This window comes from Osmia bicornis, chromosome 4 (genome assembly GCF_907164935.1).
Source record: "Osmia bicornis bicornis chromosome 4, iOsmBic2.1, whole genome shotgun sequence".
NCBI lineage: Eukaryota > Metazoa > Arthropoda > Insecta > Hymenoptera > Megachilidae > Osmia > Osmia bicornis.
Window position 1 is genome coordinate 6,349,054 of NC_060219.1, and position 18,060 is coordinate 6,367,113.

The 18,060-nt window shown below is 40.4% G+C and overlaps 1 protein-coding gene across 3 annotated transcripts in view; it reads right to left on the minus strand.

The window, feature by feature from the left end:
- The window catches only part of LOC114879656 (semaphorin-2A), a 364,739-nt gene that overhangs the window by 271,375 nt on the left and 75,304 nt on the right, over window positions 1-18,060 (minus strand). For all 3 annotated transcript variants that reach the window (XM_046285367.1, XM_046285366.1, XM_046285368.1), the window contains one exon: window positions 1,372-1,592. The gene's annotated coding sequence lies outside the window, so the exon portion shown is untranslated. The remainder of the gene's footprint in view (window positions 1-1,371; window positions 1,593-18,060) is intronic.

Sequence of the window (18,060 nt, forward strand, 5' to 3'; positions counted from 1 at the left end):
ATCGATCGGATGAATCGGTCGTAAAATAAAGATTTGGCCAAGAGGGTGGTTCCCGGTCCTTTTTTTCGGAGGGTTACTTCGCCCCAACAGTAAACCCGTGGTGTATCCACACCGGTGCACACATACCGGCTTCGATACCGTAGGGGCGGATCGGGTGTGCACCAGCTGAATACTGATTCTCCACGGACGCATATATTACCAACCTGGATAAAAGATATTTGCATTTTGATGGACCGTGCCGAGTGCATTTGACGTTTCATATGCATCCCGGCGACCACTCGTGTGCATACGTATGCGTCAAGGTGTGGAAAAAAATCACACTTTCCTTTCTTTACTGCTCGAACACAGGGTTATTTGTATTTATTTCGAACCTCTCGAGAGCCCTTTTGAATAACAACGGCAGGAAAAGTGACTTCGAATAGAGAGGATAGCACAATTTAACGCTTCCATTACATAATATCAATTATAATCGATGCGAATAATTAATGATTATATAACTGATAAGGTAGAGTATATCATGTCCTACAAATTTTTATTTGCTAAAAATGTGTGACTTGGATATGTCTGAAAATATGTAAATACATTAAGAAAATTAAAGAATAAACGCGAGGAGGCTTCTGATTAACGAAGTTGCAAAGCATTTGCAGACGTAAAAGAGAATGTCGGCCAAGTACGAACGAGTTTTACTTAATATAATTAACGGAATTCCGTGGATCGTCTAACGAAGAAACTTTTCTCGTTTCAAGAGACATACATTCTTTTAAGCTGTAAACACACCGCGCCATTGAACACAACTCGTCGCGTTAATGAAACCGAGAGATATCGAGAGCTACCTCTTTGCGAAAGACTAACCAACGTTCGTTACAAGTTTATTCTATCGATTTACAATATTCTCCCCGGTGGACGCTGTGTATGCAACGTGCCAATACGATTTCGTTTTATTCACATTTCGACGATCGTCAACTTTCGTCGCGTATAAACATCACGGCACGAACGAATATTTGCTATGAGCAACGGAATATAAACGTTGCCTAGAAATTATTCACGGTCGGCGATATTAAAAGTTGGCCGACGAACTCGCCGGGGAATCAATTGCCGAAAACGTCGATATTGGTTCGGGCTTGGAAACGGGATAAATGCTAGACTGCGGTCACAATGGGCCGAAAGACGTGGCAAATTGAAAAATCGCCTGTCGGTGAATATAACGCAAACGAGAGACAACCGTTCACGTGTACGTGAAAATGGACGAGCTTTCTCCAATAAATTTTCACAGATAAATTTTTCTTTTCAATATATATCGCGTTAATTGTCGATTTGTATTTGTACAGATTTTATTAATTGAACGTTGTTGAAATTTTAAATGTTACTTACCTTATAGTTGCACGTTTCGTTATAAGTCGTGGTAGCTCGTAGACAATTTTCTTCCAAGTTTCACTTTTTTGTTGAAGTTTAACGAAGATTTCACAGTCTTTTTTAAACGAAGCGTCTCTTCACTTCATGTCACGGTAATTGCTGTCACAGAACACTTTTTCCCGGGCAAAGTTGCATCTTCCTGATTTTCAACCGACAGCCTTCGTTCGGAGTTACCATGTCTGGAAAGAGAAAAGAGAAAGTTTTGAAGAGTGCTTTAACGAGCAGAGAATACATACAGAGATTTAATGGTGAGTTAGTAAATAGATTTTAGTGCAAATAGAAAAAATAAATGTGTGGTGTATAATTTGAAAATTTTTTGAAAAGAAAAATGTGAGGTTACAACGTTAAAATAAAATATTTCATTTATGAATTTTAAATGTTCTGTACCTTATAGGAAGAGAGTCCCATATGATTTTGTTTCTAAATTACTTTTAATATTAATATCGTCAAAATGAAGATTTCGAAAATTCCTGCTTCCTCCATAGCGCCGTTTTCTCTGAGGAAGCCTACTTTCCTCGATGCTGTACACGATACGAGTAGTCTATTCTACACTCTAACAACTTAAAAAATTATTTCCCGTTTAAAAACGAGGAAGCAACAGAAACTTGGGCCATAGAACGAGAAAATTACTCGTTCGACGCGTTGCCAGCCATCGTGGTGGAAAAAGCGAAGGACGAAAAAGAGAGAAGGCAAAAGAGGACCGACATAGACGAGGACGAGCAAGGATCGAGGAAGTTCGAGTAAAAGTTGCGAACCCGAGGGAATGCTTGAGAAGCTTTATAACTTCGACAATCTTAAATCGACAGAACTACCATGTTGGACGGTGGCGAAGGGTGTCGGAGAGCGGGGTACGAATAAAACGTACGGAACGAGGGTGAACGGGATGCTGAGGACAAGCAGATAGAAGGGTGAAGGGGATGAGAACGAGAAAAGTAGCTACGTGTATTACTGGCGGTGATAGGAGCAGGGGTTGACAGGGCGACTACGCTTTGACACTGTCCGTTGTCTTTTTTTTATCACCTTCCGTACACTCGAGCGAACTGATTCGAGGGTCGTAGCCCATGGCAGACTTGTGTATCATTTAACAGCGAAATAACTAAATCATAAATAAACTGACAAACGAAGAATTATATAATTATTCTTTATCTCCATAAAATTCCATCTTTATTTAAACTATTTCACATTAATTTTATTCATAACAAACAGATTTACGATTCAAGTGGATTGAAACATAATACCGTCGATCTCTCGGCATAGTTTCATTAGGTAATAACCTGCGAAGGGTATTATTTTGATCACTCCACGATACTCGGAACGAGATTATTAATTATTTCCGATAATACGTGTTTGTATTATAATTAATACACACGTGACAACTTTTGCAATTAATGGCGTTATACACCGATTGTAAAAAACGAGAATACTTTGAGCGGGAAACTACTAATTAGCGGTACAGTAATGAAAACAGAAATAATACACTAAAATCTAATTAAATCAGACAAAACGTACCACATTATAACTTTCTGTCTGGCGTAGATAAAGCGTGTTTTAACCTCGAATATAATATAGTCAAGTAATTAACATCTTGTCCTTTTCTAATTATATCCTAATGTATCCACGAGTACTTGTTAATCTTTTCTGCGCCATTTTATGGAAAACACAGTGAATTTAACGCAGCCACAATACTCAGTCTGCGGATTGAAAAAATTCCTTTTTTTTTAACTCAAGGAGTTTAACTTCCGCAAAGTTTCTCGAGCAGTTTGGGAACCGTTGGTTCGTGGGCTGTCTGGTCTCGAGCAACACCATTAAAAGCGTACGTGCGAGCACACGCGTCCGTCTGAAACGCTGGAAAATAATGAATACTTAAACTGCGCGTGTGCTCCTAACCGAAGAACTAACTTTTTATCTGACGCGTCGTCAGTTAGCCGAGTAACAGGATCGCGCGCGAAAAAGGTGTCTCCCAAAGAAATCGACAAGCCGCGTTAATTTAATGAAAAATTCATGCTCGCGCGACGCGATCGTAGCGTTGTACCAGCGCCCGTCTACCGTTCCTTCGCGAGCTTGAGAAGAAGCGGCGAGGAGTAACGAAAGGTGAGAAGAAAAAGAAGAACGTGTGGAATTAATGACGGCGTTCCACCCCCTTGACTTCGCGTCGTCTATCTCCCTCGATTTTTCTGTGAACCCATGGTCGGCATTCCGCCGAAGGCGCAACGTATCGGTAGACAAAAGGGAACTGTCTCGAATAACGTTAAAACAGTGCAAGCAACCGGTGTAGATAACAATCGAAAGGAGCGAGTGTAACGGGATTGCCGGCGGTCCCAGCGGAGGGGGAGGGTTGGAAAATACCTACGCACCCCTTACACACCGCCGGTTCTCGCCTGTCTCGAATCGAAGAGTCGCGTCGGGGGTCGCGATGCGGCCTAACCACCCTTCGTTCTCCTCTTCTCTCTCCGATCAACGACTCGTACAGAGGCTGGTGCTTCCAACCCTCGGAAAAAAAAAAACTCGGCTTGCATTTCAGTAAAGAGCCAACCCATCCGCGTGCATGGACAATGGGACCAGACGCCCTGCTAGACAGCCGACAACGCCCTTTCTTTTCGACACACGCGTGTCTGCGTTTATGCCAGGCTCAGCCGACAGGGAGTATACAGTGTCTTTTTCTCTTCCCTCGAACCTCTTCCGTTTCTCTCCCCTCGCTCCATCTCCGTCACTCATTTTCCTGAGACCTTTCGCTCTCCTCACGTGTGTCTGACTTTTTTTTAAAGAGAACTACACCTCCCTCGCTTCCTAGTCGCGTCGCGTGCTTCCCGACACGGCAGCGTGGAAAACAATTTTCTCTGCTGCGAGAAACACGGCCGAATGAGGGCTGGCTGCTACTCGTCCAGCCGTAAGCACAACATCGTCTGTATAAATTATATGAATCGTCGATTTCTCGCTTAATGACGCGAGCCACTGCTACCGTTACGAGTAATTAACGGGGCTCCCCGTGTAGGACAAGTTATCTCGCGGAGAATTCGTACGTAGCTTCGTGTATACATATTTTAATCAAGCGGAAAAACGAGCCGGGGAAAAGGTTTATCCTTCAGGGAGGTTTGTCCCGGATGCTTTGGAACGTTATTAAAGCACCTGATGCGAAAATTGCACGGCTCGAATGAGATTTTTTTGGCGTAAGTCGACGGATAATCTTCAACGACGCGTGCAAACTGGTGCTCGACTATTCGCAGCGGATTTCTCCGAGACTGTTTAATAATTTCAACCATTGCAGCGACGGCGAGAAGGCAACGAGCGCTTACGAGTACGCTCGTGTTCGCTCGACGCTTCGATAAGAAACGTGGCTAAGACTGCGAGCCCGTTATTCGAATTATAAACTCGTGTAACAATGAAACGTTACACTCTTGCCCTTTCTTTCGCTTTCTCGCTCTCCTTCTCTCCTCGTCGAATTTCAGCCCGAGGGGGAAGCCACCATTCTTCCTCTTGCTACACCGGCTCAGCCAAGCCGTACGAATCAGCCGAGTGCATTTACCAAAGTACCCGCATTCACACCTTGCGCGTACAACGGGCGCTGAGCAACACGGGCTCAGACTACGAAACAGGAAGTCCCTGAATTCTTTTGTTTCCGAGTGGCGGCGCGCCTTCCTGGCGGTCTCGTAGCTGCTGGCTGCTCGTTAAAAAACGAAAAGGGTTCGCTCGTTTGTCCAACCTTTATTTTCATTTCATCCCCTTTCCCCCATTTCATTCGATGGTCGCTCGTTTCGAAAATAATACGCTGCCGCTTAATAATAATATTATGTCTGGGATACGTGCACGTCGGGAACGGGAGAACCGAACGAGACTTAAACAGCGCGAGGGTGGCTGACAAATAATCTCGACTGGACGTCGAGGATTTTAGGAGGGTGAAATTTCTCTTTATTTCTCAACGAAACAAAACTGTCGCTCGCTTTGTGCCGTGTCCTTCTGTGCGGCCATCTATGCCACTTGTTCCCGCTTTTCCGGTCTGCAAATTTTCCTGACGAAACGTTTCCTCTTTCGAACAAGACCAGCCGAATCGCAAGACTCTTTTGTTTGAGTATTTAGAAGAAGGCAATCGGTGGGTAACACCGATCGATTCGATTTAATAACAACAAAAAATCTTTGCAATCGTGCTTACTTCTTGTATACTTTCGAAGACAATGGTATTGATGTAAGTGGATTCGAATAACGAACGAAATTAAAACGTTGGCTCCGGCCTGGAGATTAAGTACTGCTAATGAACAAACTTATTAAAAGCTATAAAGTACTTAATAACCTTTAATAAGCATGATAATTAAAGTTCTTAGTATCTTTGACGAGAAGGAAAACTTCAGGCAATATTTGCTTGACTTCCATCATCGATTTAGCTCCCTTTGTTCAATCCGGTATCAAACACATCGATCACATCGCGATTTCTGTGGAAACGAACACGAAACCGCTGGAGCCCCTTCGAAAATTGCACCGTGAAATCGGTATAATGCAAAACAGGCAAAAGGAACCGCGAGAAAGGGAAGATATGCAGCCGAGTGTACCAGAATGCGAATTCGAAGATCGAGTGGAGGTCGTATAAGTACAACGAACGTCTATTCATCGGTTTCTTCCCACAGTAGACCCGCTCTCCGCTTTATAAGCGGCAGAGAAGAGGAGAAAACGCTGCCATTGTCGACGAGTTCCGCAATGTAAAGTAATGAGTTGCTTGATTCAACACAAAGAGAGGGAAATAGTGAAACGTATGAAGGGTAAATACGACCTTGAAGAACCTTATGAAAATCATCCCTCCTTCTAATAAACCAATCAATTGTATTCATTGAGACTTCGATAATTGTCTTGAATTTCATTGAAAATTAATTCTGAAGTGTATATATAATAAGTAAAAAATAAAGTCTATGATATAACAAAAAATATTATGCACTTTTTACATACGTATATCTTTTCTCTAGGCAAACAATAAGTAGAACGTTTGTAGAACCAGAGGAAAGACCTGGAGAATACCTCCTGGGAAATCGCATTTAAATGCTCCATCGCAACGCGTTGAATCGCGAGTCCCTTACATTGCCAATTTTATCTTGGGGAGAAGGAAGAACTCAGCAGGTGCTAAATCTGGTGAATGCGGGGGTTAACTGGTGATGGTCATATTTTTTTAGCCAAGAATTGTGAAAGGACGATCGACGAATATAATATAATGTACAAGCACATATAATGTAGAAAAATAAATCATAAAAGATTTGAAAAGACTAATACTCTTTAATTTCAGAATGAATTCGATTGTGGAGTCGCTGGAATGTTTTTAAAAAAATTAGAAGACACCGAATTGTGGAGTAATATTACCAGGATCGTAAAAGTTGATAAGAATGATGTAACGACTGCGCTAAGTGATATTAAGGAAAAAGGGCGTAGAGGATATCGGTGGGGACCAATATCGAAGATATTTGTAAGCTGAGAATCGACGTCGAAGACATTAGAGACGTTGGTGTCGATACCAAAGGTACCAGGTTCATGGGGGCTGATATCTGGGTCGTAGAAACCAACACCAAGGACAATAGGGTGCTGGAGTCGATATCGAGGACACTAGAGGCAAGGAAGTTGATACCAAGAACACTAGCAGCAGTCTACGTCAACATCTGGATCGTGGACGTTGATACTGAGAAAATTTACCACCGAGGGGTAGATATCAGGAATTTCTGTGTTAGAGAAAACAAATCTCGTGGAGGTTGATATTTATTTTCACGACGTTTTACAATTTCTATCGTATGATGTTTAAGTAGAAAAGTTACCGTAGAGTGTCAACTAATTTCGATTAAACGAAAAACCTCTGCATTATTAATGATACCGCACTTGAAGGCTATTGTTACCGGGGATCTATCACCAGGGATTTTGTGGTTCTCTGTCAGGCTATCTCTATAATACCCAAACACCCCTGCGTTCACCTCCTGCTGCCCCTTAACAACAGTTCAATTAGTTCCGACTTAACGGCTTTCAGTTCCGGTGACTCGTGACTGGAATCTTGGACATTATTCGTTGGGCGGAAACTGGGTAGCATGAATTTTCACCCTAGGTGAATAAATCCTTCCTGCGTGATAGGTAATTTTCCCTAAACGTAAGATTGACGATTCTGTATCATCACATTACACCCTTCAATTATTCTAACTAAAACTTTGCGTGTATCAATTGCTCAACGAAGAGAAAATTGTTCGTGACCTATCACCTATTTATCGATGAAACTTGTGTTGCACAAAATATTGAAAAATCGTGATGCAAAATTAATTTTATTAATTACTGCCAAAAAAAAATGAATCATTGATTTTTATTTCCTTGCGTTCTACACGATAATGAATAATATCTTTGTTGAAAATATTTCACAACGAATTAATCACGAGAGGTTGCGAACACGCGTACACGAAACGGCTTGCACGCGAAAGGCAATAAACGAATTATGTAACAAGCTACGTTCAGCTTTCGTTCGCGTGTAAAGAAGCGAGGTTTAAGCCTACGAAAAGTTGAGCAGATTTGAGAGCGTTGAGGTTGCAGAGGCGATCTCGAACGCATCGGTTTGAGTAAAAGTAGCAGAAGGGAGATCAAAGGGCGGGAAGAAGATCGTAAAATCAGGCAGCCCGGAAAAGCCGGGAACGATGCGAGATGCACCGGCGATAGCGGGGAGAGCTCGAACCGGCTTAATGTGTTTGCGCGAACAAATAGCTATCCGGAAGCGTCTAGGAAATGAAATACCGTTGCGTAGGTAAACGAGCTGACGGAGTTCTCACGAGTAAATAACTAACTTTCTTGGCTCGCGGAGCGCCTTAAACCGTCACGAGCAGCTCGTTACGTGCTCGATGTCCTAGGCGTCGCGACGCGACGTACTCTTTGCACGAACGAGAAAGCTAATGCCCTGATTACGAACCGTCTACGACTTTGCTGACTAGAATCGTCAAGTAAGTTATAATCGCCGCGCGATGTTTGCACGATCTGATTTGCAAACAGCGTTAATTACCCGGGAGTACCAGTCGCCCTTGTAACGGGGCCACCATTTCCCGCCGCTAAATGGAAACGTTCCCGACATCGATCGAACGAAACAAGTAAATATCATTTCCATCTACATCTTTGAAACGTTACATAACTTTCCAAACATCGATGGATCGTTTATGCGCGATCTTTGAAAATGATTAAGGAAGACCAAGGCCGAGTCGTCTTCCCGGAAGAATGTCTCTCGCGATGAGTATTTTATGAAGAAACTCAAAGCAGAGGCAAGAGAAGAGTGAACGAGAAAAGATTTTTCTAGTGGCAATAAAGGGACTTCACCCGGTCGAGCAAGACAAAGATTTACGACGGGAACGTGATCTTATTTTGCCTGAGTCTCGCCGAAAAATTCTCTATAATGGAAAAAATGAAACGCGACCGGAGAAGCTTGTTATCGAGCGTAATCAAGTGAAACAACGTGTCTTCAAAATGAATAGCTCTATTTCTCGATCGAATATATTTAATCAAAATACACGGTATGAAACTTGCCTGAAAATAGAATAAGAACGAAATTGTACTTCACGGAAATAACGAAATTCTCAAGAACAATAGAAGAATATAGTTCTGAAAGCGGCAACGAAACTGAGCGTATTAATATTTCATCGGTAAATCGTACGGGGAAACGTAATTCCCTCGTTCTCAGCTTTAGCGAGCAACTTTGAAAACTGCTGAAGGTTTAATTTTAAACGTTTGAACGTGACAATACGCGGACGTCTGAGCGAGTAAACTCGTTGGCGAAGTTTTATTAAAATAGCTGAAATTTATGTCGGAATTTCAAGTATCCCCCGATTGCAAATAGATTCGCTGGTAACGAGAATATTGTTACTACAATCTTCGTGTAGCTGCTCGATTTTTCCCTCTCGTTGCTAAGAGGATCATCTTTCTCTTGTTCCTTGGCTCTTTATTTCCCGACCGGTCTGCAGTAATCCATTCTCAACGATTCACTGGAGAAATCATAACTTAGAAACCTCAGTTTAATTCATCACCTTGCTCCCTGTCGCTTCCCGACTCTTCCCTCGAACCGGGAACGAATTACACGGCAGCGAAAGTTTTCTTGAATCAATCAAAGATATTGTCCGGCCGTGTGGCAAACGGATTTGTTAATTCAATGATTCTGTCCCGAGTGACGGCAGACGTTGGAAGTTTACCAGGGAGCGTCGTTCCAAGTTTTCGCCAGTTCGCCACCGATAAGAGGCAAGCGACTAAAATTGGATTCACAGTTTACAGACTGCATTTCCGTAGAACTTAACTTTTCCATTTAAGGCAGCCACCTTTTCCTTTCGCAAGCTAATTCCCTTCTGAAAACATCCATCTTCCCGATGGAATTCGACTCCTTTTTCGAGCTGTTTAGTATTCACTTTTTTGAGATAAAAGTCAACGAAAGTGACTGCGATGCAAATACCAAAGTAACTACTTGATAAAACTACTCAAATCTGTAAGTTCTACTTCTGAAGTTTTGTTAATTATTATTAATACCTCTTGAAATAATTAACAGTTGAATAGAGAAACCTCGGTTGATCGCGAGTCAAAATTACAAAACATATACAAGGATATTAGAAGAACAGTTTGAAATTTAAAAATGAGGCTCTCTCCATGGTCCGTCGCCTGAGGGTTAAACCTCTTCCACCAACTTTTTCTTAAAAAAAGCTGATATTCCTGGTACTCTGTCAATGATCAATGAGAAAAGTAAATCAACAGTCACTGAGACAGAACTCCGAGGAAATCCACTTTCTCTTCAGCAACCTTTATCTGCCATGATCACAAAGGACCACTGTAAGTACTTTTTAAAAGAAGAAACGCGGAAGGGTAATCATATGACACGCGGCAAGATGAAAGGATCCGAGTACAATTGCTTCCAGGCAGAGATAAAAAAAGCTAATACGATATGAGATTGGACGTAGACACGTGAACTTGCAAGCAGGGTAAGAGAAGACAGGATTGAGCATCAGTCGAGGCCACGGTGGTGCAGCGTCCATAGTGTCCGTGAAAGACGGGAAAAGAAGAGGACGAAGGGCTAGGAGGAGCCGGCTTATGGATTCTCTTCTTTCCCCTCCGAAACTTTCGTATAAAAGGTTGGGTGGTGTCAGAACAGTTAGGTCATCGACGTGACCCAAGAGTTCGCCTGGAATAACCTCCATTTGTACGGGGAATTACATCCGCGTAGGAAGAAGAGAAAAAAAAATGTTCCGATGCTATCCTGACGCCAGGGGCGGAAAACAGGGGCAGTTAAAGAATTACAAAAATAAAATTACTCGCGTAAAGGATTTAGTACTTTGACGACTGCATGTTTTATGGAATGAATGGCTTTTGTAATTTCATATTTCTTTTGTGTCGAGCGAGAGATCATTGTGAGATTTTATAATGCGTTTCGCAAAGTCACCGGCTTTCAAATTGAAATTGGTACAAAATGCAGCGAATTAAAATGAAGTGAACAACGCTGGTATTAAAAGTTACATATCAAAGTGAAAAATTCGTGACGCCAGCTGTCAAAGGGTTAAATGTTGATGCTACGTGAAAAGCAAACGGACTATTAATTCACGTTTCGGTACATTTGTATATTTTCAAAGTTTCATATTACAAATGCTATTTAATAAAACGTAAAGCACGGAAACGTGTTGTATTTTAGCACGAAAAATATTCCGCTGTATATTTAGAAGCAGCACAAATATTTAACAATACTGATACTGTCAGATTTTATATTTTCATACAGATGTATAGGATCGGGGGTGTAGTACTTTTTAAAAATTCAATTAAAATCGGATTTCTTTTATTTCTTTATTTTCCTACCGATGTGTAACGTAGCTATTTTGTATTGCAGATGGATGTTATAAATCTTTACCCCTCTCTTTTGCACTGATTCATAAATGAGATTGCATACGTTTAAACAGACGAATATAAAATATTCCAAATTTCAGATATAGAGTTCAATAAAAATACATGTGTAAAGATGAGACAGATTCTACGGCTTAAAATAAATCGAAATTGTAAAATAATTTTTTATCATCAATAAGCGAAGGAAATTTGTTTTTCATCAAATTTCATCGAGATCAGTGTACGGAAAGTTTGCAAGCTCCCAAAAAATCGCGTTACCATATCTTCTATCAGAATTCAACAGGGTTGAAACACGGCGACACGTATAGGAATTACAATTTGATTGATGGTTACAGAGTTTTCGCGGTGTTTGTAATATGCATGAAGCGAAAGAATTACAGGCCGTAACCTACGCGATATTCCGAACCACCGTAGAAGAGCGTTTACCCCTTCGGTCCTTACAACCCCTGTCTACTGGCACCCCTAGTGTGATTTTTAATGACCGGCGTTAGGATCTTTGTCCGCAATGAAAGTAGTGACAAGGTAAGCTCGCTCGTTGACTACGATTTATGAATGGAAAGAGAGATACGTACCGTTGGTATTTATAAAAATAGCAAAAATCGCGATCCACCGTGTACGCGGCCATAAAACGTTTATTTGTTCGGACAATACGCTAAGCAAACACGTCCATTCAGCAAACTTGCTTGCACGTTATCTGGCCGTCGTGTAACTACCGTTGTCTATCACGAGTGACAGTATTATTCGAACTGTTTCGAACGTCAATATCACAATCGTTACTATTTTTTGTACAACAATCGTCGTGATTAATTACCAATCTATCACCGAACGAGTAAACTTTAAGGTCGTTGTAGGTATAACGTGATTGGAAAGCGGTTGATTGCGGCTAGCTGTGTAAATTTACTCGATGCAAAAACCGATGAAGAAACTATGGTTCGATGTTAAAGCGAACAAAATGTCCAATATATCATTTTTCAAGATATTCGTTAATTCAGCTAAAGAGAGCAATATTGTGTAGCATAGTAATATAAAAAAGAGCGAATTATTTTACCAGCCAATTTTTTATCGACAGCCCTTCAAAGACAGCTCGCAGATGCTGTCGACACAGTCATAAACAACTTCGACTACGATCCAGCCCCATTCGTCTTTCCAAACACAATTAGACCCTTTTCGGACCCGTTCAAACCTTTGATCTTCATATAACGTGATATATGAACTCCCGTGTCACGTGTATCGACGTTAATCGTTCCCCTTGGAATTCTCGCCGATAGAGAGAAAATATCGTCTCCCATGGCAACAGGGAGACTACGTCCCTTGGAAGGAAGGATCATCAAATCTTTTCTGACCAGCATATGATTTAAAATTTAGATTTAATTTTGCAGCGTTTGAAAATTTCATGAAATTATATAGTAAATGATAGATTGTAACCCTCGGATGGCGGACCATGGAGAGAGTCGTCCAGAATGGATCGCGGACCATATAGTTCAATGAAGATTTAAATTGATGATGTCGGTTATCAACGATCCCCACCGCAATCAACGTGTTAACTAACATTCGTTTGTAGCTCCAGTGTTCTTGGATGGATGTTGGAAACGTCGGCTAAGCCAACTGTCAGCTTCCAGTGACCAGGGAGTAAGAGCCATATTTTATAGTATCAATCATAGCGAGCAATAAACGGGTCGACGGGGGTGGGATCGGTGGGTTGCTAAGATACAGAAGCGGTTAATGGCACTATTACGTCTAGGCTGGGCAAACTCGAGCGAGGCAGAGGCCACGACGGGGTTGCGGGTTGATAGAAGGGGTGGCGGAAAGGGTGGATGGGTGGATGATGTCGTCGCAACGTGCTACCAGCTGTGACTTATGACGTATCACGACGAACGAACAACACCGTGCCCTGTTGGTGGGCTTCAAAACGGAGTCGCGCCCGTTCAATAAGCTATGATTTATCGAGAGACGCATTACGTACGGGGTTTAAATTCTTTTTGCCGTAATAATGCGCCACCGGAATGCGTTCAGCCCGCTACGAAATGTCACTATGAAGTCGCGAGCAGAGAAAGATTAATTCCGCCCGAATGTTGACTTTCATTCAACGTTCTACATTCCGATGATACGATTACGCGCGGTCAAATAAAGAACGAGTAAATGGATGAATAATCAAACAGACTTCTGATTACGAGGAATCGTTTTACCGTGAATTAACTGAGGACTAGAGTATCTCTGATTATATTAATTCTACAACTACCAGCGTTGTGATTTTTTATTAAATTTATTTTAATATTAAATGATTGACGAATAAAAATAAATTTCAATTATTGCAATACGGAGAAGTTTTTATTACTATTTAAATTCTAAGTGTTCATAATAATAAACAGTTGATTTCTGTTAAAACCCGATAAATTCAAGCAATCAAATCACAGGACGTTTTATAATAAGGAAGCAAGATCGTATCGTGGCGCTTTGTGATTCGATTATTACAACCCTTAGAAGGCGAATCAAACTGCAGAAATAAATTCGTTCTAGGACGACCCCGTCTTTACGAAGCTACGAACGAGGAGTGGAATAAAAACGGCAGCAATGCCAGAGAATATTATCGGCAGATTAAACCGCCGTTCATTTGCACGTCTGCTACTTGAAAAGTAATTATCTCGTTGTCATCGACAGACCACCATTGAGCCACGGGGAGACTCAACAGCTGCGAGGGTGAACCTCTTCATTATTTTCCAATACCTCCGCGCTCGTACCGCTATCTCGAAAAACATAAGTGCCGGTTTTATGCACAAATGAACGAGAAAGAATTTCGTGAAATTAACTGGACAATTATCTGTTATATGCTCATCTTCCCAGAAACAAATCCCTTCGAGCGTGACTTCAAAATTTTGATACTAGATGCGAATGTTCATTATAAAATTGTCGAAATATGTACATATATTTTAGGGCACCATGAAAAATGAAACATTGATCCTACACCTATGATTCTTAATTAATGGAATGCGGATAATTTGTCCAATATACAGTATAATAATCTTAATATTGTTTGATAACCGTACAGTATTGAGTATGGCAGATTTCTTCTTTCCTAGATTCCCACCCCTCACAGTAGACGGCCCCGAGGAGAATGACAACAAAGAGGAGGGATCCGATATACATATATAGGTTTCTGACCCCCCAACCTGTGTATAATTTGAATTAACATTTATTTTATTATTCGTACTTAATATTTAATAATTAAAAATCATATTATTTTGTTTCTAAGTCACTTTTGATATGAATATAATATAATAGTAATATTAATGGTACTGGAATGCCTAAATTTATGAAAAGGTTGAGAATCGCTGATCTACATGAAATACTATGATAATGTAATAACGGAAAATACAGAAGGTTAATTGGTATCAATGAACTGCAGTTGCATTAGTATTACTAATAGAGATACCCATTACAACGATGAATAGTCATAATTGTGGGTAATCAATTAACTAATCAAAGTACCGTGAACATGATTTCAAAACCGTTCTAGTAAATAAACGTGCTTCACATCGTATTAATGGAACTAAATCCCTTTGAATTTCTGAATGAAGTAACTTACATTTCGCACCTATCAGAGCTTGCAAACTAACCAGCTTTACGGAATGCCAATTAATTGCATTCATTGCGTGTTCAAAAGCAAATCTAACGGAATAAAATCTAATTTCAGAACATAATTGCTGAATCTATAAGGGTGGTAAACCTAACAGGAAGAAGTCAATGTTTCACAGAATGGTATTTTTACAAAAGACTATGTGGCTGTTAATTTGAAAATATGAAGCGAACCAAGAGGCAGCAATAACGTTTTCTTTCAAGCAACTCTCGTCGTTTTTCAGCCACGGTTGCAATAATCCCTCGGTAGAGATTATACGCTGTACGCTCGTGTAAATGGTAACGTTCTTACTGTTCCCAAACGACTCATAATTTACTCTCGCCCTCCTTCGTCTTTCTGCTATGTTTTAACTTCAACTCTCATGCTTTCTCATTTTTGGATAAACGCACGAAACCAGCGCTGTATTTCAACTGGTTGAATAATACGAATGCGACTTCCCTTTTGTAAATTCAATCTAGAGATAAATCGGATACTCCAAGTTAAAATCCGATTTACACTGATATTCGAATACATCGAACGTTTCACTTTTCATAACAACCATGGTCGGAACATGCACACTTCGAAGTTGTTCCTCGGTTAAATACCCCAACGGCCAAACCAGCTCCGTGCACACCACGCTGTTTTCATTCAAAACACCCTCGAATTGTATTTAGAAGAGCTTTCCTGTTTGAGCCGTGAAGATTGCCGGTCGTCCGATTATTATTAGCATGTTTAAATAGCGAGCATGCTTCTGACTTCGCGCCAGGTAAAACGATAAGCCGATCATACGGCACTGACCACCTTAATAGAATGAAATTTAGAAACTTCTGTCCGGACTCTCTCAGACGATTCATTACCAGATATGCATCAAAGTTGAATGAAATTGCAGGTAATCGAGTTAATTTAGCACGCTTGGATGCATGGTTTCGCAATGTAATACGGCCAAAAATCGCTGCGCGCCAGGATAATGTAAATTAACAACGCGAGCGAAGTAAAGCTGGTTCTCGCGTGATCGTTCAAGTTAAGCTACATCGTACACAGTTTGGTGATTACGGGGCTGAGTGTTTGGAAACTCTGCATTCAGATGAGTAGGTGAATTGGAATTCACCTAAAATTACGTGTCTCTCTGGGGAGGGGGGGGGCATAGATAGCAATTGATAATTTAAAAAAATTTAACTAGGGTCTTCTGCTTCATAATATAGAAAATTAATTTAAATTCATCTGTACTTTTAATTTCTTAAAATATTGTTAAGAAGAAAAAGAAAATCAATATTATTTTACAAATGCGTGAATCTAATCAGCAAAAACTGGATTGATCGTTACTCGTGTAATCCATTCTTTTGAAACCAACATTGCGACATTAATGTGCTGTAAGTGTAATGAGTTTACTCCGAGATACGATCAAATAATGCGTTCCGTGGTTTCTAAAGGCAACAAACGCGTTGTACTCGGACGCAATCGCGGACCTTTATGCGTCCACTGATGCGATTAGATGAAAAGGAATAGTTGTTTCGCTTTGGATCCCCTGCATACGAGGGACCAATCTCTTCATGGGGAAGTTTATCGTGCAAGCATGACGCGTAATGGCATTGCAAATTTTACAGAGATTGCAATTTAGGTACTGCTTTTGTTGGCGATATGTCCTCGTTGCTTTTCCAGCGGCATTAAACGCGGAAAACAAAATTGCAATTACAGCAACATGTCAAACATCGTGTTGTAACACGTATCGCAGTGACGAGAATTGTTTCAAATTGCAATTACAACCTGTCAAATGATGTATTGTAACAAGTATCGAAGTGACGAAAATTGTTTTAAATTGCAATTACAATAACACGTCAAATATGGTAATGCAATGTAGTTATTCAGTAAAAAAATTATTAAATCAAAAATTTTCTTTTTAATTAGGGTCAATTTAGTGATGTTATCATGATACACATGATGCGTGAAAATGATAAGCTAAAATCATCAAAAATGTGTCTATTTGTAATTAATTACTTCAATATTAATTACAACATCAATTCACATTACCCTGTATTTTCATAATTCCAAAGTTCCTGCAATTAATGTGGATTTAAACACATCGGTGTTTCATACATACTATCATATTATTATCAATACAACGAGAATGAAGTTTGGCTAAGAGCACTAAACACTCAATTATGTACAAACTCCTGAAAGCTCTTTCCACTTGATCGAATTACTTATCTCGTTACCCGTAATATAATTTTCCGCATTAAACTTTCATACAATTTACACGATGGAAGTAAACATTAATACCTAAATATTGTTTGGCTTCGCTGCAAGCATTTTAACGCGAGATATTATTGTTAATATGATTAAATTTTGCGAACTGTACTCGTAACTGTATGAAACTGTTGAATCTTTATTTGCTGAATAAAAACAATTGAGTTTTAGCCTAAGTATATATTTATTAGTGTATAGGTTGAACAAAACGAAAAGCTGTTCTTAGCCTGGAGGATTTCAGAGAACTGACTGTAACTCGGAAAACGCGCATGAGACACACAGGGGGTGCAATAAAAAGAGTGTCCTCCTCAGGTAACGCTGACCTTTGCAGAAAAGCACTGCACCAGCGAGCGCTAATTTTCCGCCCATTAGAAATATTCTCAACAGAAACATTGACTTAAACTACGGATCGTTATAAATAAATTTCTTAATTACAAAAGAGTTACAAAAGGTGCGACAATGTTATGCTTTATTGTGGTGTAAAAATGGAATGGAATGAAATGTGAAAAATACATCTAGTACGGAAATATGACTTCGAAATTACATCCAGCGAGTTAAACTGAAAATTGAAACGATCCTTTCTGAGTGATTGCAATTAACGCATGCCGCACGTTGAGCGAACTTTTTCATTGCACCAGCATTCCTATCGAAAATTTCACGTGAAAACGCATTCGAGTAAAATATCCAGAATCGTTGGCCGAGAAACGTGGAATTTAAAGGCACGATCGTCAGATTTTACAGAACGAATAAACGAGAAAAGCTTGTCTTTTCCTCAATCAGAAAGAAGGCGGCGCGTCGGCAGAAGCAATTTGAAGCGAAATCGAAGCGAAGCCTTGATTACCAGCTTGACTAACGAGACTTCGTTCTTACTAGAAAACGGGAATGGCTGTTCGTTCGTACCTACCTATCTCCAGAGAATCGATTTAGCCGGCGTG